The 26,962-nt window shown below is 42.9% G+C and overlaps 26 non-coding genes across 26 annotated transcripts; 10 read left to right on the top strand and 16 right to left on the bottom strand.

Annotated features, from left to right (window-relative positions):
• Positions 1 to 203: 203 nt before the first annotated feature.
• TRNAL-CAA (transfer RNA leucine (anticodon CAA)) lies at positions 204 to 313 on the bottom strand. Its single transcript has 2 exons — positions 276 to 313; positions 204 to 249 (listed from the first exon to the last, which is right to left on the bottom strand). It is a non-coding gene; the product is annotated as a tRNA-Leu (tRNA).
• A 277-nt stretch (positions 314 to 590) lies between these two features.
• Positions 591 to 663, top strand: TRNAR-UCG (transfer RNA arginine (anticodon UCG)). The gene has a single exon. It is a non-coding gene; the product is annotated as a tRNA-Arg (tRNA).
• Positions 664 to 1,817: 1,154 nt separating this feature from the next.
• On the bottom strand, positions 1,818 to 1,927 carry TRNAL-CAA (transfer RNA leucine (anticodon CAA)). Its single transcript has 2 exons — positions 1,890 to 1,927; positions 1,818 to 1,863 (listed from the first exon to the last, which is right to left on the bottom strand). It is a non-coding gene; the product is annotated as a tRNA-Leu (tRNA).
• A 277-nt stretch (positions 1,928 to 2,204) lies between these two features.
• On the top strand, positions 2,205 to 2,277 carry TRNAR-UCG (transfer RNA arginine (anticodon UCG)). Its single transcript has one exon. It is a non-coding gene; the product is annotated as a tRNA-Arg (tRNA).
• A 1,154-nt stretch (positions 2,278 to 3,431) lies between these two features.
• On the bottom strand, positions 3,432 to 3,541 carry TRNAL-CAA (transfer RNA leucine (anticodon CAA)). Its single transcript has 2 exons — positions 3,504 to 3,541; positions 3,432 to 3,477 (listed from the first exon to the last, which is right to left on the bottom strand). It is a non-coding gene; the product is annotated as a tRNA-Leu (tRNA).
• Positions 3,542 to 3,818: 277 nt separating this feature from the next.
• TRNAR-UCG (transfer RNA arginine (anticodon UCG)) lies at positions 3,819 to 3,891 on the top strand. Its single transcript has one exon. It is a non-coding gene; the product is annotated as a tRNA-Arg (tRNA).
• Positions 3,892 to 5,045: 1,154 nt separating this feature from the next.
• TRNAL-CAA (transfer RNA leucine (anticodon CAA)) lies at positions 5,046 to 5,155 on the bottom strand. The gene is made up of 2 exons: positions 5,118 to 5,155; positions 5,046 to 5,091 (listed from the first exon to the last, which is right to left on the bottom strand). It is a non-coding gene; the product is annotated as a tRNA-Leu (tRNA).
• A 1,490-nt stretch (positions 5,156 to 6,645) lies between these two features.
• On the bottom strand, positions 6,646 to 6,755 carry TRNAL-CAA (transfer RNA leucine (anticodon CAA)). The gene is made up of 2 exons: positions 6,718 to 6,755; positions 6,646 to 6,691 (listed from the first exon to the last, which is right to left on the bottom strand). It is a non-coding gene; the product is annotated as a tRNA-Leu (tRNA).
• A 277-nt stretch (positions 6,756 to 7,032) lies between these two features.
• On the top strand, positions 7,033 to 7,105 carry TRNAR-UCG (transfer RNA arginine (anticodon UCG)). The gene has a single exon. It is a non-coding gene; the product is annotated as a tRNA-Arg (tRNA).
• Positions 7,106 to 8,259: 1,154 nt separating this feature from the next.
• Positions 8,260 to 8,369, bottom strand: TRNAL-CAA (transfer RNA leucine (anticodon CAA)). Its single transcript has 2 exons — positions 8,332 to 8,369; positions 8,260 to 8,305 (listed from the first exon to the last, which is right to left on the bottom strand). It is a non-coding gene; the product is annotated as a tRNA-Leu (tRNA).
• Positions 8,370 to 9,872: 1,503 nt separating this feature from the next.
• Positions 9,873 to 9,982, bottom strand: TRNAL-CAA (transfer RNA leucine (anticodon CAA)). Its single transcript has 2 exons — positions 9,945 to 9,982; positions 9,873 to 9,918 (listed from the first exon to the last, which is right to left on the bottom strand). It is a non-coding gene; the product is annotated as a tRNA-Leu (tRNA).
• A 277-nt stretch (positions 9,983 to 10,259) lies between these two features.
• Positions 10,260 to 10,332, top strand: TRNAR-UCG (transfer RNA arginine (anticodon UCG)). The gene has a single exon. It is a non-coding gene; the product is annotated as a tRNA-Arg (tRNA).
• Positions 10,333 to 11,485: 1,153 nt separating this feature from the next.
• On the bottom strand, positions 11,486 to 11,595 carry TRNAL-CAA (transfer RNA leucine (anticodon CAA)). Its single transcript has 2 exons — positions 11,558 to 11,595; positions 11,486 to 11,531 (listed from the first exon to the last, which is right to left on the bottom strand). It is a non-coding gene; the product is annotated as a tRNA-Leu (tRNA).
• Positions 11,596 to 13,523: 1,928 nt separating this feature from the next.
• TRNAL-CAA (transfer RNA leucine (anticodon CAA)) lies at positions 13,524 to 13,633 on the bottom strand. Its single transcript has 2 exons — positions 13,596 to 13,633; positions 13,524 to 13,569 (listed from the first exon to the last, which is right to left on the bottom strand). It is a non-coding gene; the product is annotated as a tRNA-Leu (tRNA).
• Positions 13,634 to 13,910: 277 nt separating this feature from the next.
• Positions 13,911 to 13,983, top strand: TRNAQ-UUG (transfer RNA glutamine (anticodon UUG)). The gene has a single exon. It is a non-coding gene; the product is annotated as a tRNA-Gln (tRNA).
• A 1,153-nt stretch (positions 13,984 to 15,136) lies between these two features.
• Positions 15,137 to 15,246, bottom strand: TRNAL-CAA (transfer RNA leucine (anticodon CAA)). Its single transcript has 2 exons — positions 15,209 to 15,246; positions 15,137 to 15,182 (listed from the first exon to the last, which is right to left on the bottom strand). It is a non-coding gene; the product is annotated as a tRNA-Leu (tRNA).
• Positions 15,247 to 17,174: 1,928 nt separating this feature from the next.
• On the bottom strand, positions 17,175 to 17,284 carry TRNAL-CAA (transfer RNA leucine (anticodon CAA)). Its single transcript has 2 exons — positions 17,247 to 17,284; positions 17,175 to 17,220 (listed from the first exon to the last, which is right to left on the bottom strand). It is a non-coding gene; the product is annotated as a tRNA-Leu (tRNA).
• Positions 17,285 to 17,561: 277 nt separating this feature from the next.
• On the top strand, positions 17,562 to 17,634 carry TRNAQ-UUG (transfer RNA glutamine (anticodon UUG)). Its single transcript has one exon. It is a non-coding gene; the product is annotated as a tRNA-Gln (tRNA).
• A 1,328-nt stretch (positions 17,635 to 18,962) lies between these two features.
• TRNAL-CAA (transfer RNA leucine (anticodon CAA)) lies at positions 18,963 to 19,072 on the bottom strand. Its single transcript has 2 exons — positions 19,035 to 19,072; positions 18,963 to 19,008 (listed from the first exon to the last, which is right to left on the bottom strand). It is a non-coding gene; the product is annotated as a tRNA-Leu (tRNA).
• Positions 19,073 to 20,735: 1,663 nt separating this feature from the next.
• Positions 20,736 to 20,845, bottom strand: TRNAL-CAA (transfer RNA leucine (anticodon CAA)). Its single transcript has 2 exons — positions 20,808 to 20,845; positions 20,736 to 20,781 (listed from the first exon to the last, which is right to left on the bottom strand). It is a non-coding gene; the product is annotated as a tRNA-Leu (tRNA).
• Positions 20,846 to 22,335: 1,490 nt separating this feature from the next.
• On the bottom strand, positions 22,336 to 22,445 carry TRNAL-CAA (transfer RNA leucine (anticodon CAA)). Its single transcript has 2 exons — positions 22,408 to 22,445; positions 22,336 to 22,381 (listed from the first exon to the last, which is right to left on the bottom strand). It is a non-coding gene; the product is annotated as a tRNA-Leu (tRNA).
• A 278-nt stretch (positions 22,446 to 22,723) lies between these two features.
• TRNAR-UCG (transfer RNA arginine (anticodon UCG)) lies at positions 22,724 to 22,796 on the top strand. The gene has a single exon. It is a non-coding gene; the product is annotated as a tRNA-Arg (tRNA).
• A 1,154-nt stretch (positions 22,797 to 23,950) lies between these two features.
• TRNAL-CAA (transfer RNA leucine (anticodon CAA)) lies at positions 23,951 to 24,060 on the bottom strand. The gene is made up of 2 exons: positions 24,023 to 24,060; positions 23,951 to 23,996 (listed from the first exon to the last, which is right to left on the bottom strand). It is a non-coding gene; the product is annotated as a tRNA-Leu (tRNA).
• A 277-nt stretch (positions 24,061 to 24,337) lies between these two features.
• On the top strand, positions 24,338 to 24,410 carry TRNAR-UCG (transfer RNA arginine (anticodon UCG)). Its single transcript has one exon. It is a non-coding gene; the product is annotated as a tRNA-Arg (tRNA).
• Positions 24,411 to 25,563: 1,153 nt separating this feature from the next.
• TRNAL-CAA (transfer RNA leucine (anticodon CAA)) lies at positions 25,564 to 25,673 on the bottom strand. Its single transcript has 2 exons — positions 25,636 to 25,673; positions 25,564 to 25,609 (listed from the first exon to the last, which is right to left on the bottom strand). It is a non-coding gene; the product is annotated as a tRNA-Leu (tRNA).
• A 277-nt stretch (positions 25,674 to 25,950) lies between these two features.
• Positions 25,951 to 26,023, top strand: TRNAQ-UUG (transfer RNA glutamine (anticodon UUG)). Its single transcript has one exon. It is a non-coding gene; the product is annotated as a tRNA-Gln (tRNA).
• The last annotated feature ends 939 nt before the right edge of the window (positions 26,024 to 26,962 follow it).

Below are 26,962 nucleotides of genomic sequence, written 5' to 3'. Positions count from 1 at the left end.
ATGGAATTTGTCAGTTTGTAAAACGTGTGTTAGAAAGCTTGTAGAAAAAAGTCGGCCTTGTTCCTTTTCTGCGAGATTTTCCAAAAGTCCATGTGAGGTTGCTGTTGAGAAGGCCCTTTGAAGAGCCTAGTAAATGAAAAGACCCAAGAGCTTGTTTTGGCAGGCCTGACCAATGTGCCATGATGGACAAAGTGAAAAAGCTCTGTCAGAAGTGGGATTTGAACCCACGCCTCCAATCGGAGACCAGAAGGCCCATGAGAAGGGAAGAGAAGCCTCTTGAGTCTGGCGCCTTAGACCACTCGGCCATCCTGACAAGCAGTGTACTATGTACCCATGCAGCTGGCACAATGACTATACTTAACAGAGAAGAGACAACCACAAACTTAGCCTAGAAGACTTCATGAACACTGCAAGGCATGTTTTTTTCTCTGAAAACACTCATCAAACTGCCATTTTGGATCACTGCAATACCTTAGACTGCAATGTCATGTGCCTGCTCTAACAAATGAAATCCTTTGTGCTCCTTGAGCGTCTTTTCCTATGCGGTGGCTGTTTCCAGTGGAAAATGGATTCTTCATAAAGAGGCTTGAGACCGCGTGGCCTAATGGATAAGGCGTCTGACTTCGGATCAGAAGATTGAGGGTTCGAGTCCCTTCGTGGTCGTTGAGTTCTGTTCTTGTCACTTCTGTAGAGTATTTGCTCCTCTTGTTGTAAATGTCCTCGGAGACTTTGCAAAAGCCTGTGCTTCCTCACTCATGCTTATCATTCAATCCCTGCCCTTGACTGTTTACAGCTACAAAGGTGGCTGCTTTTGCTGAGCTTTCACCACAATGTCAATGACGCTAACTCTTTTCTTACAACTTGTGCAAGTCCCAGCAAAGTTTTTACATCAACCTCAAATAAACACTGCTAGTCCACACTGGGATTCTAACCTTTGCCTTACTTTGAACCCAATACCCTGATGGACCTTGGAAGAAACTCTAAGTAAACTATATGACCCAGGGTTCAAACATTCATGGTGGCATCTCCCTTTCTGCTAAGCATTTTGTTTACTAACAGGAGAAAATTAATTTCCTATATGATTTAGGAAATCCTTGTCTGCAATTCTGCTGTAAGCCAGACTTTTACAAAGGTGCAGACACAGCATGTCAAGTGGCACGATGCGATTCCTTCTTGTTGCAAGCTCAACAATTTCAAAAGGTTGCCTCGGTTCCCAATTTATATGAAGAGTTCTTGCCTGAAATTTGGAAAGTATGTCTGTCATTTCCTCTGAAAAGATATGATCCACACCACAAATGGAACACTGCAATTGGTTTTCTTGCAACCTGAACTCTTTTCAAGGAAGGGTCCGTTGAAATTTCAACAAATGAGTCTTGTCAGAAGAGGGAATAACCCCACCTCTTTCACCAAAGGTCAGAACATACAGGGAAGACCTGTAAGTTATTGCCAAAACCTATCTCCTGAGTTCGGTCTCCTTACATATTTGTCACTTTACCTGTACACTAACCTTTTAAGATTTAGCAAAACAAATTGCCTCCAAAGCTTCTGATCCTGATGAAGTGAACTAGAAGAGAAGATGAGCTAACCCATATGACTGTAGGTGTGCCAAAGGGGATGGAATTTGTCAGTTTGTAAAACGTGTGTTAGAAAGCTTGTAGAAAAAAGTCGGCCTTGTTCCTTTTCTGCGAGATTTTCCAAAAGTCCATGTGAGGTTGCTGTTGAGAAGGCCCTTTGAAGAGCCTAGTAAATGAAAAGACCCAAGAGCTTGTTTTGGCAGGCCTGACCAATGTGCCATGATGGACAAAGTGAAAAAGCTCTGTCAGAAGTGGGATTTGAACCCACGCCTCCAATCGGAGACCAGAAGGCCCATGAGAAGGGAAGAGAAGCCTCTTGAGTCTGGCGCCTTAGACCACTCGGCCATCCTGACAAGCAGTGTACTATGTACCCATGCAGCTGGCACAATGACTATACTTAACAGAGAAGAGACAACCACAAACTTAGCCTAGAAGACTTCATGAACACTGCAAGGCATGTTTTTTTCTCTGAAAACACTCATCAAACTGCCATTTTGGATCACTGCAATACCTTAGACTGCAATGTCATGTGCCTGCTCTAACAAATGAAATCCTTTGTGCTCCTTGAGCGTCTTTTCCTATGCGGTGGCTGTTTCCAGTGGAAAATGGATTCTTCATAAAGAGGCATGAGACCGCGTGGCCTAATGGATAAGGCGTCTGACTTCGGATCAGAAGATTGAGGGTTCGAGTCCCTTCGTGGTCGTTGAGTTCTGTTCTTGTCACTTCTGTAGAGTATTTGCTCCTCTTGTTGTAAATGTCCTCGGAGACTTTGCAAAAGCCTGTGCTTCCTCACTCATGCTTATCATTCAATCCCTGCCCTTGACTGTTTACAGCTACAAAGGTGGCTGCTTTTGCTGAGCTTTCACCACAATGTCAATGACGCTAACTCTTTTCTTACAACTTGTGCAAGTCCCAGCAAAGTTTTTACATCAACCTCAAATAAACACTGCTAGTCCACACTGGGATTCTAACCTTTGCCTTACTTTGAACCCAATACCCTGATGGACCTTGGAAGAAACTCTAAGTAAACTATATGACCCAGGGTTCAAACATTCATGGTGGCATCTCCCTTTCTGCTAAGCATTTTGTTTACTAACATGAGAAAATTAATTTCCTATATGATTTAGGAAATCCTTGTCTGCAATTCTGCTGTAAGCCAGACTTTTACAAAGGTGCAGACACAGCATGTCAAGTAGCACGATGCGATTCCTTCTTGTTGCAAGCTCAACAATTTCAAAAGGTTGCCTCGGTTCCCAATTTATATGAAGAGTTCTTGCCTGAAATTTGGAAAGTATGTCTGTCATTTCCTCTGAAAAGATATGATCCACACCGCAAATGGAACACTGCAATTGGTTTTCTTGCAACCTGAACTCTTTTCAAGGAAGGGTCCGTTGAAATTTCAACAAATGAGTCTTGTCAGAAGAGGGAATAACCCCACCTCTTTCACCAAAGGTCAGAACATACAGGGAAGACCTGTAAGTTATTGCCAAAACCTATCTCCTGAGTTCGGTCTCCTTACATATTTGTCACTTTACCTGTACACTAACCTTTTAAGATTTAGCAAAACAAATTGCCTCCAAAGCTTCTGATCCTGATGAAGTGAACTAGAAGAGAAGATGAGCTAACCCATATGACTGTAGGTGTGCCAAAGGGGATGGAATTTGTCAGTTTGTAAAACGTGTGTTAGAAAGCTTGTAGAAAAAAGTCGGCCTTGTTCCTTTTCTGCGAGATTTTCCAAAAGTCCATGTGAGGTTGCTGTTGAGAAGGCCCTTTGAAGAGCCTAGTAAATGAAAAGACCCAAGAGCTTGTTTTGGCAGGCCTGACCAATGTGCCATGATGGACAAAGTGAAAAAGCTCTGTCAGAAGTGGGATTTGAACCCACGCCTCCAATCGGAGACCAGAAGGCCCATGAGAAGGGAAGAGAAGCCTCTTGAGTCTGGCGCCTTAGACCACTCGGCCATCCTGACAAGCAGTGTACTATGTACCCATGCAGCTGGCACAATGACTATACTTAACAGAGAAGAGACAACCACAAACTTAGCCTAGAAGACTTCATGAACACTGCAAGGCATGTTTTTTTCTCTGAAAACACTCATCAAACTGCCATTTTGGATCACTGCAATACCTTAGACTGCAATGTCATGTGCCTGCTCTAACAAATGAAATCCTTTGTGCTCCTTGAGCGTCTTTTCCTATGCGGTGGCTGTTTCCAGTGGAAAATGGATTCTTCATAAAGAGGCATGAGACCGCGTGGCCTAATGGATAAGGCGTCTGACTTCGGATCAGAAGATTGAGGGTTTGAGTCCCTTCGTGGTCGTTGAGCTCTGTTCTTGTCACTTCTGTAGAGTATTTGCTCCTCTTGTTGTAAATGTCCTCGGAGACTTTGCAAAAGCCTGTGCTTCCTCACTCATGCTTATCATTCAATCCCTGCCCTTGACTGTTTACAGCTACAAAGGTGGCTGCTTTTGCTGAGCTTTCACCACAATGTCAATGACGCTAACTCTTTTCTTACAACTTGTGCAAGTCCCAGCAAAGTTTTTACATCAACCTCAAATAAACACTGCTAGTCCACACTGGGATTCTAACCTTTGCCTTACTTTGAACCCAATACCCTGATGGACCTTGGAAGAAACTCTAAGTAAACTATATGACCCAGGGTTCAAACATTCATGGTGGCATCTCCCTTTCTGCTAAGCATTTTGTTTACTAACATGAGAAAATTAATTTCCTATATGATTTAGGAAATCCTTGTCTGCAATTCTGCTGTAAGCCAGACTTTTACAAAGGTGCAGACACAGCATGTCAAGTAGCACGATGCGATTCCTTCTTGTTGCAAGCTCAACAATTTCAAAAGGTTGCCTCGGTTCCCAATTTATATGAAGAGTTCTTGCCTGAAATTTGGAAAGTATGTCTGTCATTTCCTCTGAAAAGATATGATCCACACCGCAAATGGAACACTGCAATTGGTTTTCTTGCAACCTGAACTCTTTTCAAGGAAGGGTCCGTTGAAATTTCAACAAATGAGTCTTGTCAGAAGAGGGAATAACCCCACCTCTTTCACCAAAGGTCAGAACATACAGGGAAGACCTGTAAGTTATTGCCAAAACCTATTTCCTGAGTTCGGTCTCCTTACATATTTGTCACTTTACCTGTACACTAACCTTTTAAGATTTAGCAAAACAAATTGCCTCCAAAGCTTCTGATCCTGATGAAGTGAACTAGAAGAGAAGATGAGCTAACCCATATGACTGTAGGTGTGCCAAAGGGGATGGAATTTGTCAGTTTGTAAAACGTGTGTTAGAAAGCTTGTAGAAAAAAGTCGGCCTTGTTCCTTTTCTGCGAGATTTTCCAAAAGTCCATGTGAGGTTGCTGTTGAGAAGGCCCTTTGAAGAGCCTAGTAAATGAAAAGACCCAAGAGCTTGTTTTGGCAGGCCTGACCAATGTGCCATGATGGACAAAGTGAAAAAGCTCTGTCAGAAGTGGGATTTGAACCCACGCCTCCATTCAGAGACCAGAAGGCCCATGAGAAGGGAAGAGAAGCCTCTTGAGTCTGGCGCCTTAGACCACTCGGCCATCCTGACAAGCGGTGTACTATGTACCCATGCAGCTGGCACAATGACTATACTTAACAGAGAAGAGACAACCACAAACTTAGCCTAGAAGACTTCATGAACACTGCAAGGCATGTTTTTTTTTTCTGAAAACACTCATCAAACTGCCATTTTGGATCACTGCAATACCTTAGACAGCAATGTCATGTGCCTGCTCTAACAAATGAAATCCTTTGTGCTCCTTGAGCGTCTTTTCCTATGCGGTGGCTGTTTCCAGTGGAAAATGGTTTCTTCATCAAGAGGCATGAGACCGCGTGGCCTAATGGATAAGGCGTCTGACTTCGGATCAGAAGATTGAGGGTTCGAGTCCTTTCTGTTCTTGTCACTTCTGTAGAGTATTTGCTCCTCTTGTTGTAAATGTCCTCGGAGACTTTGCAAAAGCCTGTGCTTCCTCACTCATGCTTATCATTCAATCCCTGCCCTTGACTGTTTACAGCTACAAAGGTGGCTGCTTTTGCTGAGCTTTCACCACAATGTCAATGACGCTAACTCTTTTCTTACAACTTGTGCAAGTCCCAGCAAAGTTTTTACATCAACCTCAAATAAACACTGCTAGTCCACACTGGGATTCTAACCTTTGCCTTACTTTAAACCCAATACCCTGATGGACCTTGGAAGAGACTCTAAGTAAACTATATGACCCAGGGTTCAAACATTCATGGTGGCATCTCCCTTTCTGCTAAGCATTTTGTTTACTAACATGAGAAAATTAATTTCCTATATGATTTAGGAAATCCTTGTCTGCAATTCTGCTGTAAGCCAGATGTTTACAAAGGTGCAGACACAGCATGTCAAGTGGCACGATGCGATTCCTTCTTTTTGCAAGCTCAACAATTTCAAAAGGTTGCCTCGGTTCCCAATTTATATGAAGAGTTCTTGCCTGATATTTGGAAAGTATGTCTGTCATTTCCTCTGAAAAGATATGATCCACACCGCAAATGGAACACTGCAATTGGTTTTCTTGCAACCTGAACTCTTTTCAAGGAAGGGTCCGTTGAAATTTCAACAAATGAGTCTTGTCAGAAGAGGGAATAACCCCACCTCTTTCACCAAAGGTCAGAACATACAGGGAAGACCTGTAAGTTATTGCCAAAACCTATCTCCTGAGTTCGGTCTCCTTACATATTTGTCACTTTACCTGTACACTAACCTTTTAAGATTTAGCAAAACAAATTGCCTCCAAAGCTTCTGATCCTGATGAAGTGAACTAGAAGAGAAGATGAGCTAACCCATATGACTGTAGGTGTGCCAAAGGGGATGGAATTTGTCAGTTTGTAAAACGTGTGTTAGAAAGCTTGTAGAAAAAAGTCGGCCTTGTTCCTTTTCTGCGAGATTTTCCAAAAGTCCATGTGAGGTTGCTGTTGAGAAGGCCCTTTGAAGAGCCTAGTAAATGAAAAGACCCAAGAGCTTGTTTTGGCAGGCCTGACCAATGTGCCATGATGGACAAAGTGAAAAAGCTCTGTCAGAAGTGGGATTTGAACCCACGCCTCCATTCAGAGACCAGAACGCCCATGAGAAGGGAAGAGAAGCTTCTTGAGTCTGGCGCCTTAGACCACTCGGCCATCCTGACAAGCGGTGTACTATGTACCCATGCAGCTGGCACAATGACTATACTTAACAGAGAAGAGACAACCACAAACTTAGCCTAGAAGACTTCATGAACACTGCAAGGCATGTTTTTTTTTCTGAAAACACTCATCAAACTGCCATTTTGGATCACTGCAATACCTTAGACAGTAATGTCATGTGCCTGCTCTAACAAATGAAATCCTTTGTGCTCCTTGAGCGTCTTTTCCTATGCGGTGGCTGTTTCCAGTGGAAAATGGTCTCTTCATAAAGAGGCATGAGACCGCGTGGCCTAATGGATAAGGCGTCTGACTTCGGATCAGAAGATTGAGGGTTCGAGTCCCTTCGTGGTTGTTGAGCTCTGTTCTTGTCACTTCTGTAGAGTATTTGCTCCTCTTGTTGTAAATGTCCTCGGAGACTTTGCAAAAGCCTGTGCTTCCTCACTCATGCTTATCATTCAATCCCTGCCCTTGACTGTTTACAGCTACAAAGGTGGCTGCTTTTGCTGAGCTTTCACCACAATGTCAATGACGCTAACTCTTTTCTTACAACTTGTGCAAGTCCCAGCAAAGTTTTTACATCAACCTCAAATAAACACTGCTAGTCCACACTGGGATTCTAACCTTTGCCTTACTTTGAACCCAATACCCTCATGGACCTTGGAAGAGACTCTAAGTAAACTATATGACCCAGGGTTCAAACATTCATGGTGGCATCTCCCTTTCTGCTAAGCATTTTGTTTACTAACATGAGAAAATTAATTTCCTATATGATTTAGGAAATCCTTGTCTGCAATTCTGCTGTAAGCCAGACTTTTACAAAGGTGCAGACACAGCATGTCAAGTGGCACGATGCGATTCCTTCTTGTTGCAAGCTCAACAATTTCAAAAGGTTGCCTCGGTTCCCAATTTATATGAAGAGTTCTTGCCTGAAATTTGGAAAGTATGTCTGTCATTTCCTCTGAAAAGATATGATCCACACCGCAAATGGAACACTGCAATTGGTTTTCTTGCAACCTGAACTCTTTTCAAGGAAGGGTCCGTTGAAATTTCAACAAATGAGTTTTGTCAGAAGAGGGAATAACCCCACCTCTTTCACCAAAGGTCAGAACATACAGGGAAGACCTGTAAGTTATTGCCAAAACCTATCTCCTGAGTTCGGTCTCCTTACATATTTGTCACTTTACCTGTACACTAACCTTTTAAGATTTAGCAAAACAAATTGCCTCCAAAGCTTCTGATCCTGATGAAGTGAACTAGAAGAGAAGATGAGCTAACCCATATGACTGTAGGTGTGCCAAAGGGGATGGAATTTGTCAGTTTGTAAAACGTGTGTTAGAAAGCTTGTAGAAAAAAGTCGGCCTTGTTCCTTTTCTGCGAGATTTTCCAAAAGTCCATGTGAGGTTGCTGTTGAGAAGGCCCTTTGAAGAGCCTAGTAAATGAAAAGACCCAAGAGCTTGTTTTGGCAGGCCTGACCAATGTGCCATGATGGACAAAGTGAAAAAGCTCTGTCAGAAGTGGGATTTGAACCCACGCCTCCATTCGGAGACCAGAAGGCCCATGAGAAGGGAAGAGAAGCCTCTTGAGTCTGGCGCCTTAGACCACTCGGCCATCCTGACAAGCGGTGTACTATGTACCCATGCAGCTGGCACAATGACTATACTTAACAGAGAAGAGACAACCACAAACTTAGCCTAGAAGACTTCATGAACACTGCAAGGCATGTTTTTTTTTCTGAAAACACTCATCAAACTGCCATTTTGGATCACTGCAATACCTTAGACAGTAATGTCATGTGCCTGCTCTAACAAATGAAATCCTTTGTGCTCCTTGAGCGTCTTTTCCTATGCGGTGGCTGTTTCCAGTGGAAAATGGTTCCTTCGTAAAGAGGCATGAGACCGCGTGGCCTAATGGATAAGGCGTCTGACTTTGGTTCCGAAGATTGAGGGTTTGAGTCCCTTCGTGGTCGTTGAGCTCTGTTCTTGTCACTTCTGTAGAGTATTTGCTCCTCTTGTTGTAAATGTCCTCGGAGACTTTGCAAAAGCCTGTGCTTCCTCACTCATGCTTATCATTCAATCCCTGCCCTTGACTGTTTACAGCTACAAAGGTGGCTGCTTTTGCTGAGCTTTCACCACAATGTCAATGACGCTAACTCTTTTCTTACAACTTGTGCAAGTCCCAGCAAAGTTTTTACATCAACCTCAAATAAACACTGCTAGTCCACACTGGGATTCTAACCTTTGCCTTACTTTGAACCCAATACCCTCATGGACCTTGGAAGAGACTCTAAGTAAACTATATGACCAAGGGTTCAAACATTCATGGTGGCAACTCCCTTTCTGCTAAGCATTTTGTTTACTAACATGAGAAAATTAATTTCCTATATGATTTAGGAAATCCTTGTCTGCAATTCTGCTGTAAGCCAGACTTTTACAAAGGTGCAGACACAGCATGTCAAGTGGCACGATGCGATTCCTTCTTGTTGCAAGCTCAACAATTTCAAAAGGTTGCCTCGGTTCCCAATTTATATGAAGAGTTCTTGCCTGAAATTTGGAAAGTATGTCTGTCATTTCCTCTGAAAAGATATGATCCACACCGCAAATGGAACACTACAATTGGTTTTCTTGCAACCTGAACTCTTTTCAAGGAAGGGTCCGTTGAAATTTCAACAAATGAGTCTTGTCAGAAGAGGGAATAACCCCACCTCTTTCACCAAAGGTCAGAACATACAGGGAAGACCTGTAAGTTATTGCCAAAACCTATCTCCTGAGTTCGGTCTCCTTACATATTTGTCACTTTACCTGTACACTAACCTTTTAAGATTTAGCAAAACAAATTGCCTCCAAAGCTTCTGATCCTGATGAAGTGAACTAGAAGAGAAGATGAGCTAACCCATATGACTGTAGGTGTGCCAAAGGGGATGGAATTTGTCAGTTTGTAAAACGTGTGTTAGAAAGCTTGTAGAAAAAAGTCGGCCTTGTTCCTTTTCTGCGAGATTTTCCAAAAGTCCATGTGAGGTTGCTGTTGAGAAGGCCCTTTGAAGAGCCTAGTAAATGAAAAGACCCAAGAGCTTGTTTTGGCAGGCCTGACCAATGTGCCATGATGGACAAAGTGAAAAGCTCTGTCAGAAGTGGGAATTGAACCCACGCCTCCATTCGGAGACCAGAAGGCCCATGAGAAGGGAAGAGAAGCCTCTTGAGTCTGGCGCCTTAGACCACTCGGCCATCCTGACAAGCGGTGTACTATGTACCCATGCAGCTGGCACAATGACTATACTTAACAGAGAAGAGACAACCACAAACTTAGCCTAGAAGACTTCATGAACACTGCAAGGCATGTTTTTTTCTCTGAAAACACTCATCAAACTGCCATTTTGGATCACTGCAATACCTTAGACAGCAATGTCATGTGCCTGCTCTAACAAATGAAATCCTTTGTGCTCCTTGAGCGTCTTTTCCTATGCGGTGGCTGTTTCCAGTGGAAAATGGTTTCTTCATAAAGAGGCATGAGACCGCGTGGCCTAATGGATAAGGCGTCTGACTTCGGATCAGAAGATTGAGGGTTCGAGTCCCTTCGTGGTCGTTGAGCTCTGTTCTTGTCACTTCTGTAGAGTATTTGCTCCTCTTGTTGTAAATGTCCTCGGAGACTTTGCAAAAGCCTGTGCTTCCTCACTCATGCTTATCATTCAATCCCTGCCCTTGACTGTTTACAGCTACAAAGGTGGCTGCTTTTGCTGAGCTTTCACCACAATGTCAATGACGCTAACTCTTTTCTTACAACTTGTGCAAGTCCCAGCAAAGTTTTTACATCAACCTCAAATAAACACTGCTAGTCCACACTGGGATTCTAACCTTTGCCTTACTTTGAACCCAATACCCTGATGGACCTGGGAAGAGACTCTAAGTAAACTATATGACCCAGGGTTCAAACATTCATGGTGGCATCTCCCTTTCTGCTAAGCATTTTGTTTACTAACAGGAGAAAATTAATTTCCTATATGATTTAGGAAATCCTTGTCTGCAATTCTGCTGTAAGCCAGACTTTTACAAAGGTGCAGACACAGCATGTCAAGTGGCACGATGCGATTCCTTCTTGTTGCAAGCTCAACAATTTCAAAAGGTTGCCTCGGTTCCCAATTTATATGAAGAGTTCTTGCCTGAAATTTGGAAAGTATGTCTGTCATTTCCTCTGAAAAGATATGATCCACACCGCAAATGGAACACTGCAATTGGTTTTCTTGCAACCTGAACTCTTTTCAAGGAAGGGTCCGTTGAAATTTCAACAAATGAGTCTTGTCAGAAGAGGGAATAACCCCACCTCTTTCACCAAAGGTCAGAACATACAGGGAAGACCTGTAAGTTATTGCCAAAACCTATCTCCTGAGTTCGGTCTCCTTACATATTTGTCACTTTACCTGTACACTAACCTTTTAAGATTTAGCAAAACAAATTGCCTCCAAAGCTTCTGATCCTGATGAAGTGAACTAGAAGAGAAGATGAGCTAACCCATATGACTGTAGGTGTGCCAAAGGGGATGGAATTTGTCAGTTTGTAAAACGTGTGTTAGAAAGCTTGTAGAAAAAAGTCGGCCTTGTTCCTTTTCTGCGAGATTTTCCAAAAGTCCATGTGAGGTTGCTGTTGAGAAGGCCCTTTGAAGAGCCTAGTAAATGAAAAGACCCAAGAGCTTGTTTTGGCAGGCCTGACCAATGTGCCATGATGGACAAAGTGAAAAGCTCTGTCAGAAGTGGGATTTGAACCCACGCCTCCATTCGGAGACCAGAAGGCCCATGAGAAGGGAAGAGAAGCCTCTTGAGTCTGGCGCCTTAGACCACTCGGCCATCCTGACAAGCGGTGTACTGTGTACCCCATGCAGCTGGCACAATGACTATACTTAACAGAGAAGAGACAACCACAAACTTAGCCTAGAAGACTTCATGAACACTGCAAGGCATGTTTTTTTCTCTGAAAACACTCATCAAACTGCCATTTTGGATCACTGCAATACCTTAGACAGCAATGTCATGTGCCTGCTCTAACAAATGAAATCCTTTGTGCTCCTTGAGCGTCTTTTCCTATGCGGTGGCTGTTTCCAGTGGAAAATGGTTTCTTCATAAAGAGGCATGAGACTCTGTGGCCTAATGGATAAGGCGTCTGACTTTGGATCAGAAGATTGAGGGTTCGAGTCCCTTCTGTTCTTGTCACTTCTGTAGAGTATTTGCTCCTCTTGTTGTAAATGTCCTCGGAGACTTTGCAAAAGCCTGTGCTTCCTCACTCATGCTTATCATTCAATCCCTGCCCTTGACTGTTTACAGCTACAAAGGTGGCTGCTTTTGCTGAGCTTTCACCACAATGTCAATGACGCTAACTCTTTTCTTACAACTGGTGCAAGTCCCAGCAAAGTTTTTACATCAACCTCAAATAAACACTGCTAGTCCACACTGGGATTCTAACCTTTGCCTTACTTTAAACCCAATACCCTGATGGACCTTGGAAGAGACTCTAAGTAAACTATATGACCCAGGGTTCAAACATTCATGGTGGCATCTCCCTTTCTGCTAAGCATTTTGTTTACTAACATGAGAAAATTAATTTCCTATATGATTTAGGAAATCCTTGTCTGCAATTCTGCTGTAAGCCAGACTTTTACAAAGGTGCAGACACAGCATGTCAAGTGGCACGATGCGATTCCTTCTTGTTGCAAGCTCAACAATTTCAAAAGGTTGCCTCGGTTCCCAATTTATATGAAGAGTTCTTGCCTGATATTTGGAAAGTATGTCTGTCATTTCCTCTGAAAAGATATGATCCACACCGCAAATGGAACACTGCAATTGGTTTTCTTGCAACCTGAACTCTTTTCAAGGAAGGGTCCGTTGAAATTTCAACAATTGAGTCTTGTCAGAAGAGGGAATAACCCCACCTCTTTCACCAAAGGTCAGAACATACAGGGAAGACCTGTAAGTTATTGCCAAAACCTATCTCCTGAGTTCGGTCTCCTTACATATTTGTCACTTTACATATAGGAAATTAATTTCCTATATGATTTAGGAAATCCTTGTCTGCAATTCTGCTGTAAGCCAGACTTTTACAAAGGTGCAGACACAGCATGTCAAGTGGCACGATGCGATTCCTTCTTGTTGCAAGCTCAACAATTTCAAAAGGTTGCCTCGGTTCCCAATTTATATGAAGAGTTCTTGCCTGAAATTTGGAAAGTATGTCTGTCATTTCCTCTGAAAAGATATGATCCACACCGCAAATGGAACACTGCAATTGGTTTTCTTGCAACCTGAACTCTTTTCAAGGAAGGGTCCGTTGAAATTTCAACAAATGAGTCTTGTCAGAAGAGGGAATAACCCCACCTCTTTCACCAAAGGTCAGAACATACAGGGAAGACCTGTAAGTTATTGCCAAAACCTATCTCCTGAGTTCGGTCTCCTTACATATTTGTCACTTTACCTGTACACTAACCTTTTAAGATTTAGCAAAACAAATTGCCTCCAAAGCTTCTGATCCTGATGAAGTGAACTAGAAGAGAAGATGAGCTAACCCATATGACTGTAGGTGTGCCAAAGGGGATGGAATTTGTCAGTTTGTAAAACGTGTGTTAGAAAGCTTGTAGAAAAAAGTCGGCCTTGTTCCTTTTCTGCGAGATTTTCCAAAAGTCCATGTGAGGTTGCTGTTGAGAAGGCCCTTTGAAGAGCCTAGTAAATGAAAAGACCCAAGAGCTTGTTTTGGCAGGCCTGACCAATGTGCCATGATGGACAAAGTGAAAAGCTCTGTCAGAAGTGGGATTTGAACCCACGCCTCCATTCGGAGACCAGAAGGCCCATGAAAAGGGAAGAGAAGCCTCTTGAGTCTGGCACCTTAGACCACTCGGCCATCCTGACAAGCGGTGTACTATGAACCCATGCAGCTGGCACAATGACTATACTTAACAGAGAAGAGACAACCACAAACTTAGCCTAGAAGACTTCATGAACACTGCAAGGCATGTTTTTTTCTCTGAAAACACTCATCAAACTGCCATTTTGGATCACTGCAATACCTTAGACAGCAATGTCATGTGCCTGCTCTAACAAATGAAATCCTTTGTGCTCCTTGAGCGTCTTTTCCTATGCGGTGGCTGTTTCCAGTGGAAAATGGTTTCTTCATAAAGAGGCATGAGACCGCGTGGCCTAATGGATAAGGCGTCTGACTTTGGATCAGAAGATTGAGGGTTCGAGTCCCTTCGTGGGCGTTGAGCTCTGTTCTTGTCACTTCTGTAGAGTATTTGCTCCTCTTGTTGTAAATGTCCTCGGAGACTTTGCAAAAGCCTGTGCTTCCTCACTCATGCTTATCATTCAATCCCTGCCCTTGACTGTTTACAGCTACAAAGGTGGCTGCTTTTGCTGAGCTTTCACCACAATGTCAATGACGCTAACTCTTTTCTTACAACTTGTGCAAGTCCCAGCAAAGTTTTTACATCAACCTCAAATAAACACTGCTAGTCCACACTGGGATTCTAACCTTTGCCTTACTTTGAACCCAATACCCTGATGGACCTGGGAAGAGACTCTAAGTAAACTATATGACCCAGGGTTCAAACATTCATGGTGGCATCTCCCTTTCTGCTAAGCATTTTGTTTACTAACATGAGAAAATTAATTTCCTATATGATTTAGGAAATCCTTGTCTGCAATTCTGCTGTAAGCCAGACTTTTACAAAGGTGCAGACACAGCATGTCAAGTGGCACGATGCGATTCCTTCTTGTTGCAAGCTCAACAATTTCAAAAGGTTGCCTCGGTTCCCAATTTATATGAAGAGTTCTTGCCTGAAATTTGGAAAGTATGTCTGTCATTTCCTCTGAAAAGATATGATCCACACCGCAAATGGAACACTGCAATTGGTTTTCTTGCAACCTGAACTCTTTTCAAGGAAGGGTCCGTTGAAATTTCAACAAATGAGTCTTGTCAGAAGAGGGAATAACCCCACCTCTTTCACCAAAGGTCAGAACATACAGGGAAGACCTGTAAGTTATTGCCAAAACCTATCTCCTGAGTTCGGTCTCCTTACATATTTGTCACTTTACCTGTACACTAACCTTTTAAGATTTAGCAAAACAAATTGCCTCCAAAGCTTCTGATCCTGATGAAGTGAACTAGAAGAGAAGATGAGCTAACCCATATGACTGTAGGTGTGCCAAAGGGGATGGAATTTGTCAGTTTGTAAAACGTGTGTTAGAAAGCTTGTAGAAAAAAGTCGGCCTTGTTCCTTTTCTGCGAGATTTTCCAAAAGTCCATGTGAGGTTGCTGTTGAGAAGGCCCTTTGAAGAGCCTAGTAAATGAAAAGACCCAAGAGCTTGTTTTGGCAGGCCTGACCAATGTGCCATGATGGACAAAGTGAAAAGCTCTGTCAGAAGTGGGATTTGAACCCACGCCTCCATTCGGAGACCAGAAGGCCCATGAGAAGGGAAGAGAAGCCTCTTGAGTCTGGCGCCTTAGACCACTTGGCCATCCTGACAAGCGGTGTACTATGTACCCCATGCAGCTGGCACAATGACTATACTTAACAGAGAAGAGACAACCACAAACTTAGCCTAGAAGACTTCATGAACACTGCAAGGCATGTTTTTTTCTCTGAAAACACTCATCAAACTGCCATTTTGGATCACTGCAATACCTTAGACAGCAATGTCATGTGCCTGCTCTAACAAATGAAATCCTTTGTGCTCCTTGAGCGTCTTTTCCTATGCGGTGGCTGTTTCCAGTGGAAAATGGTTTCTTCATAAAGAGGCATGAGACTGTGTGGCCTAATGGATAAGGCGTCTGACTTCGGATCAGAAGATTGAGGGTTTGAGTCCCTTCTGTTCTTGTCACTTCTGTAGAGTATTTGCTCCTCTTGTTGTAAATGTCCTCGGAGACTTTGCAAAAGCCTGTGCTTCCTCACTCATGCTTATCATTCAATCCCTGCCCTTGACTGTTTACAGCTACAAAGGTGGCTGCTTTTGCTGAGCTTTCACCACAATGTCAATGACGCTAACTCTTTTCTTACAACTGGTGCAAGTCCCAGCAAAGTTTTTACATCAACCTCAAATAAACACTGCTAGTCCACACTGGGATTCTAACCTTTGCCTTACTTTAAACCCAATACCCTGATGGACCTTGGAAGAGACTCTAAGTAAACTATATGACCCAGGGTTCAAACATTCATGGTGGCATCTCCCTTTCTGCTAAGCATTTTGTTTACTAACATGAGAAAATTAATTTCCTATATGATTTAGGAAATCCTTGTCTGCAATTCTGCTGTAAGCCAGACTTTTACAAAGGTGCAGACACAGCATGTCAAGTGGCACGATGCGATTCCTTCTTGTTGCAAGCTCAACAATTTCAAAAGGTTGCCTCAGTTCCCAATTTATATGAAGAGTTCTTGCCTGATATTTGGAAAGTATGTCTGTCATTTCCTCTGAAAAGATATGATCCACACCGCAAATGGAACACTGCAATTGGTTTTCTTGCAACCTGAACTCTTTTCAAGGAAGGGTCCGTTGAAATTTCAACAATTGAGTCTTGTCAGAAGAGGGAATAACCCCACCTCTTTCACCAAAGGTCAGAACATACAGGGAAGACCTGTAAGTTATTGCCAAAACCTATCTCCTGAGTTCGGTCTCCTTACATATTTGTCACTTTACATATAGGAAATTAATTTCCTATATGATTTAGGAAATCCTTGTCTGCAATTCTGCTGTAAGCCAGACTTTTACAAAGGTGCAGACACAGCATGTCAAGTGGCACGATGCGATTCCTTCTTGTTGCAAGCTCAACAATTTCAAAAGGTTGCCTCGGTTCCCAATTTACATGAAGAGTTCTTGCCTGAAATTTGGAAAGTATGTCTGTCATTTCCTCTGAAAAGATATGATCCACACCGCAAATGGAACACTGCAATTGGTTTTCTTGCAACCTGAACTCTTTTCAAGGAAGGGTCCGTTGAAATTTCAACAAATGAGTCTTGTCAGAAGAGGGAATAACCCCACCTCTTTCACCAAAGGTCAAAACATACAGGGAAGACCTGTAAGTTATTGCCAAAACCTATCTCCTGAGTTCGGTCTCCTTACATATTTGTCACTTTACCTGTACACTAACCTTTTAAGATTTAGCAAAACAAATTGCCTCCAAAGCTTCTGATCCTGATGAAGTGAACTAGAAGAGAAGATGAGCTAACCCATATGACTGTAGGTGTGCCAAAGGGGATGGAATTTGTCAGTTTGTAAAACGTGTGTTAGAAAGCTTGTAGAAAAAAGTCGGCCTTGTTCCTTTTCTGCGAGATTTTCCAAAAGTCCATGTGAGGTTGCTGTTGAGAAGGCCCTTTGAAGAGCCTAGTAAATGAAAAGACCCAAGAGCTTGTTTTGGCAGGCCTGACCAATGTGCCATGATGGACAAAGTGAAAAGCTCTGTCAGAAGTGGGATTTGAACCCACGCCTCCATTCGGAGACCAGAAGGCCCATGAAAAGGGAAGAGAAGCCTCTTGAGTCTGGCACCTTAGACCACTCGGCCATCCTGACAAGCGGTGTACTATGAACCCATGCAGCTGGCACAATGACTATACTTAACAGAGAAGAGACAACCACAAACTTAGCCTAGAAGACTTCATGAACACTGCAAGGCATGTTTTTTTTTCTGAAAACACTCATCAAACTGCCATTTTGGATCACTGCAATACCTTAGACAGCAATGTCATGTGCCTGCTCTAACAAATGAAATCCTTTGTGCTCCTTGAGCGTCTTTTCCTATGCGGTGGCTGTTTCCAGTGGAAAATGGTTTCTTCATAAAGAGGCATGAGACCGCGTGGCCTAATGGATAAGGCGTCTGACTTTGGATCAGAAGATTGAGGGTTCGAGTCCCTTCGTGGGCGTTGAGCTCTGTTCTTGTCACTTCTGTAGAGTATTTGCTCCTCTTGTTGTAAATGTCCTCGGAGACTTTGCAAAAGCCTGTGCTTCCTCACTCATGCTTATCATTCAATCCCTGCCCTTGACTGTTTACAGCTACAAAGGTGGCTGCTTTTGCTGAGCTTTCACCACAATGTCAATGACGCTAACTCTTTTCTTACAACTTGTGCAAGTCCCAGCAAAGTTTTTACATCAACCTCAAATAAACACTGCTAGTCCACACTGGGATTCTAACCTTTGCCTTACTTTGAACCCAATACCCTGATGGACCTGGGAAGAGACTCTAAGTAAACTATATGACCCAGGGTTCAAACATTCATGGTGGCATCTCCCTTTCTGCTAAGCATTTTGTTTACTAACATGAGAAAATTAATTTCCTATATGATTTAGGAAATCCTTGTCTGCAATTCTGCTGTAAGCCAGACTTTTACAAAGGTGCAGACACAGCATGTCAAGTGGCACGATGTGATTCCTTCTTGTTGCAAGCTCAACAATTTCAAAAGGTTGCCTCGGTTCCCAATTTATATGAAGAGTTCTTGCCTGAAATTTGGAAAGTATGTCTGTCATTTCCTCTGAAAAGATATGATCCACACCGCAAATGGAACACTGCAATTGGTTTTCTTGCAACCTGAACTCTTTTCAAGGAAGGGTCCGTTGAAATTTCAACAAATGAGTCTTGTCAGAAGAGGGAATAACCCCACCTCTTTCACCAAAGGTCAGAACATACAGGGAAGACCTGTAAGTTATTGCCAAAACCTATCTCCTGAGTTCGGTCTCCTTACATATTTGTCACTTTACCTGTACACTAACCTTTTAAGATTTAGCAAAACAAATTGCCTCCAAAGCTTCTGATCCTGATGAAGTGAACTAGAAGAGAAGATGAGCTAACCCATATGACTGTAGGTGTGCCAAAGGGGATGGAATTTGTCAGTTTGTAAAACGTGTGTTAGAAAGCTTGTAGAAAAAAGTCGGCCTTGTTCCTTTTCTGCGAGATTTTCCAAAAGTCCATGTGAGGTTGCTGTTGAGAAGGCCCTTTGAAGAGCCTAGTAAATGAAAAGACCCAAGAGCTTGTTTTGGCAGGCCTGACCAATGTGCCATGATGGACAAAGTGAAAAAGCTCTGTCAGAAGAGACAGAGAAGAGACAACCTTGTTCCTTTTCTGCGAGATTTTCCAAAAGTCCATGTGAGGTTGCTGTTGAGAAGGCCCTTTGAAGAGCCTAGTAAATGAAAAGACCCAAGAGCTTGTTTTGGCAGGCCTGACCAATGTGCCATGATGGACAAAGTGAAAAAGCTCTGTCAGAAGTGGGATTTGAACCCACGCCTCCATTCGGAGACCAGAAGGCCCATGAGAAGGGAAGAGAAGCCTCTTGAGTCTGGCGCCTTAGACCACTCGGCCATCCTGACAAGCGGTGTACTATGTACCCATGCAGCTGGCACAATGACTATACTTAACAGAGAAGAGACAACCACAAACTTAGCCTAGAAGACTTCATGAACACTGCAAGGCATGTTTTTTTTTCTGAAAACACTCATCAAACTGCCATTTTGGATCACTGCAATACCTTAGACAGCAATGTCATGTGCCTGCTCTAACAAATGAAATCCTTTGTGCTCCTTGAGCGTCTTTTCCTATGCGGTGGCTGTTTCCAGTGGAAAATGGTTTCTTCATAAAGAGGCATGAGACCGCGTGGCCTAATGGATAAGGCGTCTGACTTCGGATCAGAAGATTGAGGGTTCGAGTCCCTTCTGTTCTTGTCACTTCTGTAGAGTATTTGCTCCTCTTGTTGTAAATGTCCTTGGAGACTTTGCAAAAGCCTGTGCTTCCTCACTCATGCTTATCATTCAATCCCTGCCCTTGACTGTTTACAGCTACAAAGGTGGCTGCTTTTGCTGAGCTTTCACCACAATGTCAATGACGCTAACTCTTTTCTTACAACTTGTGCAAGTCCCAGCAAAGTTTTTACATCAACCTCAAATAAACACTGCTAGTCCACACTGGGATTCTAACCTTTGCCTTACTTTGAACCCAATACCCTGATGGACCTGGGAAGAGACTCTAAGTAAACTATATGACCCAGGGTTCAAACATTCATGGTGGCATCTCCCTTTCTGCTAAGCATTTTGTTTACTAACATGAGAAAATTAATTTCCTATATGATTTAGGAAATCCTTGTCTGCAATTCTGCTGTAAGCCAGACTTTTACAAAGGTGCAGACACAGCATGTCAAGTGGCACGATGTGATTCCTTCTTGTTGCAAGCTCAACAATTTCAAAAGGTTGCCTCGGTTCCCAATTTATATGAAGAGTTCTTGCCTGAAATTTGGAAAGTATGTCTGTCATTTCCTCTGAAAAGATATGATCCACACCGCAAATGGAACACTGCAATTGGTTTTCTTGCAACCTGAACTCTTTTCAAGGAAGGGTCCGTTGAAATTTCAACAAATGAGTCTTGTCAGAAGAGGGAATAACCCCACCTCTTTCACCAAAGGTCAGAACATACAGGGAAGACCTGTAAGTTATTGCCAAAACCTATCTCCTGAGTTCGGTCTCCTTACATATTTGTCACTTTACCTGTACACTAACCTTTTAAGATTTAGCAAAACAAATTGCCTCCAAAGCTTCTGATCCTGATGAAGTGAACTAGAAGAGAAGATGAGCTAACCCATATGACTGTAGGTGTGCCAAAGGGGATGGAATTTGTCAGTTTGTAAAACGTGTGTTAGAAAGCTTGTAGAAAAAAGTCGGCCTTGTTCCTTTTCTGCGAGATTTTCCAAAAGTCCATGTGAGGTTGCTGTTGAGAAGGCCCTTTGAAGAGCCTAGTAAATGAAAAGACCCAAGAGCTTGTTTTGGCAGGCCTGACCAATGTGCCATGATGGACAAAGTGAAAAAGCTCTGTCAGAAGAGACAGAGAAGAGACAACCTTGTTCCTTTTCTGCGAGATTTTCCAAAAGTCCATGTGAGGTTGCTGTTAAGAAGGCCCTTTGAAGAGCCTAGTAAATGAAAAGACCCAAGAGCTTGTTTTGGCAGGCCTGACCAATGTGCCATGATGGACAAAGTGAAAAAGCTCTGTCAGAAGTGGGATTTGAACCCACGCCTCCATTCGGAGACCAGAAGGCCCATGAGAAGGGAAGAGAAGCCTCTTGAGTCTGGCGCCTTAGACCACTCGGCCATCCTGACAAGCGGTGTACTATGTACCCATGCAGCTGGCACAATGACTATACTTAACAGAGAAGAGACAACCACAAACTTAGCCTAGAAGACTTCATGAACACTGCAAGGCATGTTTTTTTTTTCTGAAAACACTCATCAAACTGCCATTTTGGATCACTTCAATACCTTAGACAGCAATGTCATGTGCCTGCTCTAACAAATGAAATCCTTTGTGCTCCTTGAGCGTCTTTTCCTATGCGGTGGCTGTTTCCAGTGGAAAATGGTTTCTTCATAAAGAGGCATGAGACCGCGTGGCCTAATGGATAAGGCGTCTGACTTCGGATCAGAAGATTGAGGGTTTGAGTCCCTTCTGTTCTTGTCACTTCTGTAGAGTATTTGCTCCTCTTGTTGTAAATGTCCTCGGAGACTTTGCAAAAGCCTGTGCTTCCTCACTCATGCTTATCATTCAATCCCTGCCCTTGACTGTTTACAGCTACAAAGGTGGCTGCTTTTGCTGAGCTTTCACCACAATGTCAATGACGCTAACTCTTTTCTTACAACTTGTGCAAGTCCCAGCAAAGTTTTTACATCAACCTCAAATAAACACTGCTAGTCCACACTGGGATTCTAACCTTTGCCTTACTTTAAACCCAATACCCTGATGGACCTTGGAAGAGACTCTAAGTAAACTATATGACCCAGGGTTCAAACATTCATGGTGGCATCTCCCTTTCTGCTAAGCATTTTGTTTACTAACATGAGAAAATTAATTTCCTATATGATTTAGGAAATCCTTGTCTGCAATTCTGCTGTAAGCCAGACTTTTACAAAGGTGCAGACACAGCATGTCAAGTGGCACGATGCGATTCCTTCTTGTTGCAAGCTCAACAATTTCAAAAGGTTGCCTCGGTTCCCAATTTATATGAAGAGTTCTTGCTTGAAATTTGGAAAGTATGTCTGTCATTTCCTCTGAAAAGATATGATCCACACCGCAAATGGAACACTGCAATTGGTTTTCTTGCAACCTGAACTCTTTTCAAGGAAGGGTCCGTTGAAATTTCAACATATGAGTCTTGTCAGAAGAGGGAATAACCCCACCTCTTTCACCAAAGGTCAGAACATACAGGGAAGACCTGTAAGTTATTGTCAAAACCTATCTCCTGAGTTCGGTCTCCTTACATATTTGTCACTTTACCTGTACACTAACCTTTTAAGATTTAGCAAAACAAATTGCCTCCAAAGCTTCTGATCCTGATGAAGTGAACTAGAAGAGAAGATGAGCTAACCCATATGACTGTAGGTGTGCCAAAGGGGATGGAATTTGTCAGTTTGTAAAACGTGTGTTAGAAAGCTTGTAGAAAAAAGTCGGCCTTGTTCCTTTTCTGCGAGATTTTCCAAAAGTCCATGTGAGGTTGCTGTTGAGAAGGCCCTTTGAAGAGCCTAGTAAATGAAAAGACCCAAGAGCTTGTTTTGGCAGGCCTGACCAATGTGCCATGATGGACAAAGTGAAAAAGCTCTGTCAGAAGTGGGATTTGAACCCACACCTCCATTTGGAGACCAGAAGGCCCATGAGAAGGGAAGAGAAGCCTCTTGAGTCTGGCGCCTTAGACCACTCAGCCATCCTGACAAGCAATGTACTATGTACCCATGCAGCTGGCACAATGACTATACTTAACAGAGAAGAGACAACCACAAACTTAGCCTAGAAGACTTCATGAACACTGCAAGGCATGTTTTTTTTTTCTGAAAACACTCATCAAACTGCCATTTTGGATCACTGCAATACCTTAGACAGCAATGTCATGTGCCTGCTCTAACAAATGAAATCCTTTGTGCTCCTTGAGCGTCTTTTCCTATGCGGTGGCTGTTTCCAGTGGAAAATGGTTTCTTCATAAAGAGGCATGAGACCGCGTGGCCTAATGGATAAGGCGTCTGACTTCGGATTAGAAGATTGAGGGTTCGAGTCCTTTTGTGGTCATTGAGCTCTGTTCTTGTCACTTCTGTAGAGTATTTGCTCCTCTTGTTGTAAATGTCCTCGGAGACTTTGCAAAAGCCTGTGCTTCCTCACTCATGCTTATCATTCAATCCCTGCCCTTGACTGTTTACAGCTACAAAGGTGGCTGCTTTTGCTGAGCTTTCACCACAATGTCAATGACGCTAACTCTTTTCTTACAACTTGTGCAAGTCCCAGCAAAGTTTTTACATCAACCTCAAATAAACACTGCTAGTCCACACTGGGATTCTAACCTTTGCCTTACTTTGAACCCAATACCCTGATGGACCTTGGAAGAGACTCTAAGTAAACTATATGACCCAGGGTTCAAACATTCATGGTGGCAACTCCCTTTCTGCTAAGCATTTTGTTTACTAACATGAGAAAATTAATTTCCTATATGATTTAGGAAATCCTTGTCTGCAATTCTGCTGTAAGCCAGACTTTTACAAAGGTGCAGACACAGCATGTCAAGTGGCACAATGCGATTCCTTCTTGTTGCAAGCTCAACAATTTCAAAAGGTTGCCTCAGTTCCCAATTTATATGAAGAGTTCTTGCCTGAAATTTGGAAAGTATGTCTGTCATTTCCTCTGAAAAGATATGATCCACACCGCAAATGGAACACTGCAATTGGTTTTCTTGCAACCTGAACTCTTTTCAAGGAAGGGTCCGTTGAAGTTTCAACAAATGAGTCTTGTCAGAAGAGGGAATAACCCCACCTCTTTCACCAAAGGTCAGAACATACAGGGAAGACCTGTAAGTTATTGCCAAAACCTATCTCCTGAGTTCGGTCTCCTTACATATTTGTCACTTTACCTGTACACTAACCTTTTAAGATTTAGCAAAACAAATTGCCTCCAAAGCTTCTGATCCTGATGAAGTGAACTAGAAGAGAAGATGAGCTAACCCATATGACTGTAGGTGTGCCAAAGGGGATGGAATTTGTCAGTTTGTAAAACGTGTGTTAGAAAGCTTGTAGAAAAAAGTCGGCCTTGTTCCTTTTCTGCGAGATTTTCCAAAAGTCCATGTGAGGTTGCTGTTGAGAAGGCCCTTTGAAGAGCCTAGTAAATGAAAAGACCCAAGAGCTTGTTTTGGCAGGCCTGACCAATGTGCCATGATGGACAAAGTGAAAAAGCTCTGTCAGAAGTGGGATTTGAACCCACGCCTCCATTCGGAGACCAGAAGGCCCATGAGAAGGGAAGAGAAGCCTCTTGAGTCTGGCGCCTTAGACCACTCGGCCATCCTGACAAGTGGTGTACTATGTACCCATGCAGCTGGCACAATGACTATACTTAACAGAGAAGAGACAACCACAAACTTAGCCTAGAAGACTTCATGAACACTGCAAGGCATGTTTTTTTTTCTGAAAACACTCATCAAACTGCCATTTTGGATCACTGCAATACCTTAGACAGTAATGTCATGTGCCTGCTCTAACAAATTAAATCCTTTGTGCTCCTTGAGCGCCTTTTCCTATGCGGTGGCTGTTTCCAGTGGAAAATGGTTTCTTTGTAAAAAGGCATGAGACCGCGTGGCCTAATGGATAAGGCGTCTGACTTCGGTTCAGAAGATTGAGGGTTCGAGTCCCTTCGTGGTCGTTGAGCTCTGTTCTTGTCACTTCTGTAGAGTATTTGCTCCTCTTGTTGTAAATGTCCTCGGAGACTTTGCAAAAGCCTGTGCTTCCTCACTCATGCTTATCATTCAATCCCTGCCCTTGACTGTTTACAGCTACAAAGGTGGCTGCTTTTGCTGAGCTTTCACCACAATGTCAATGACGCTAACTCTTTTCTTACAACTTGTGCAAGTCCCAGCAAAGTTTTTACATCAACCTCAAATAAACACTGCTAGTCCACACTGGGATTCTAACCTTTGCCTTACTTTGAACCCAATACCCTCATGGACCTTGGAAGAGACTCTAAGTAAACTATATGACCCAGGGTTCAAACATTCATGGTGGCAACTCCCTTTCTGCTAAGCATTTTGTTTACTAACAGGAGAAAATTAATTTCCTATATGATTTAGGAAATCCTTGTCTGCAATTCTGCTGTAAGCCAGACTTTTACAAAGGTGCAGACACAGCATGTCAAGTGGCACGATGCGATTCCTTCTTGTTGCAAGCTCAACAATTTCAAAAGGTTGCCTCAGTTCCCAATTTATATGAAGAGTTCTTGCCTGAAATTTGGAAAGTATGTCTGTCATTTCCTCTGAAAAGATATGATCCACACCGCAAATGGAACACTGCAATTGGTTTTCTTGCAACCTGAACTCTTTTCAAGGAAGGGTCCGTTGAAATTTCAACAAATGAGTCTTGTCAGAAGAGGGAATAACCCCACCTCTTTCACCAAAGGTCAGAACATACAGGGAAGACCTGTAAGTTATTGCCAAAACCTATCTCCTGAGTTCGGTCTCCTTACATATTTGTCACTTTACCTGTACACTAACCTTTTAAGATTTAGCAAAACAAATTGCCTCCAAAGCTTCTGATCCTGATGAAGTGAACTAGAAGAAAAGATGAGCTAACCCATATGACTGTAGGTGTGCCAAAGGGGATGGAATTTGTCAGTTTGTAAAACGTGTGTTAGAAAGCTTGTAGAAAAAAGTCGGCCTTGTTCCTTTTCTGCGAGATTTTCCAAAAGTCCATGTGAGGTTGCTGTTGAGAAGGCCCTTTGAAGAGCCTAGTAAATGAAAAGACCCAAGAGCTTGTTTTGGCAGGCCTGACCAATGTGCCATGATGGACAAAGTGAAAAGCTCTGTCAGAAGTGGGATTTGAACCCACGCCTCCATTCGGAGACCAGAAGGCCCATGAAAAGGGAAGAGAAGCCTCTTGAGTCTGGCACCTTAGACCACTCGGCCATCCTGACAAGCGGTGTACTATGAACCCATGCAGCTGGCACAATGACTATACTTAACAGAGAAGAGACAACCACAAACTTAGCCTAGAAGACTTCATGAACACTGCAAGGCATGTTTTTTGTTCTGAAAACACTCATCAAACTGCCATTTTGGATCACTGCAATACCTTAGACAGCAATGTCATGTGCCTGCTCTAACAAATGAAATCCTTTGTGCTCCTTGAGCGTCTTTTCCTATGCGGTGGCTGTTTCCAGTGGAAAATGGTTTCTTCATAAAGAGGCATGAGACCGCGTGGCCTAATGGATAAGGCGTCTGACTTTGGATCAGAAGATTGAGGGTTCGAGTCCCTTCGTGGGCGTTGAGCTCTGTTCTTGTCACTTCTGTAGAGTATTTGCTCCTCTTGTTGTAAATGTCCTCGGAGACTTTGCAAAAGCCTGTGCTTCCTCACTCATGCTTATCATTCAATCCCTGCCCTTGACTGTTTACAGCTACAAAGGTGGCTGCTTTTGCTGAGCTTTCACCACAATGTCAATGACGCTAACTCTTTTCTTACAACTTGTGCAAGTCCCAGCAAAGTTTTTACATCAACCTCAAATAAACACTGCTAGTCCACACTGGGATTCTAACCTTTGCCTTACTTTGAACCCAATACCCTGATGGACCTGGGAAGAGACTCTAAGTAAACTATATGACCCAGGGTTCAAACATTCATGGTGGCATCTCCCTTTCTGCTAAGCATTTTGTTTACTAACATGAGAAAATTAATTTCCTATATGATTTAGGAAATCCTTGTCTGCAATTCTGCTGTAAGCCAGACTTTTACAAAGGTGCAGACACAGCATGTCAAGTGGCACGATGTGATTCCTTCTTGTTGCAAGCTCAACAATTTCAAAAGGTTGCCTCGGTTCCCAATTTATATGAAGAGTTCATGCCTGAAATTTGGAAAGTATGTCTGTCATTTCCTCTGAAAAGATATGATCCACACCGCAAATGGAACACTGCAATTGGTTTTCTTGCAACCTGAACTCTTTTCAAGAAAGGGTCCGTTGAAATTTCAACAAATGAGTCTTGTCAGAAGAGGGAATAACCCCACCTCTTTCACCAAAGGTCAGAACATACAGGGAAGACCTGTAAGTTATTGCCAAAACCTATCTCCTGAGTTCGGTCTCCTTACATATTTGTCACTTTACCTGTACACTAACCTTTTAAGATTTAGCAAAACAAATTGCCTCCAAAGCTTCTGATCCTGATGAAGTGAACTAGAAGAGAAGATGAGCTAACCCATATGACTGTAGGT

This window comes from Hyperolius riggenbachi, chromosome 8 (genome assembly GCF_040937935.1).
Source record: "Hyperolius riggenbachi isolate aHypRig1 chromosome 8, aHypRig1.pri, whole genome shotgun sequence".
Classification (NCBI taxonomy): Eukaryota; Metazoa; Chordata; class Amphibia; order Anura; family Hyperoliidae; genus Hyperolius; species Hyperolius riggenbachi.
This window is presented reverse-complemented; position numbering and strand designations above follow the sequence as displayed.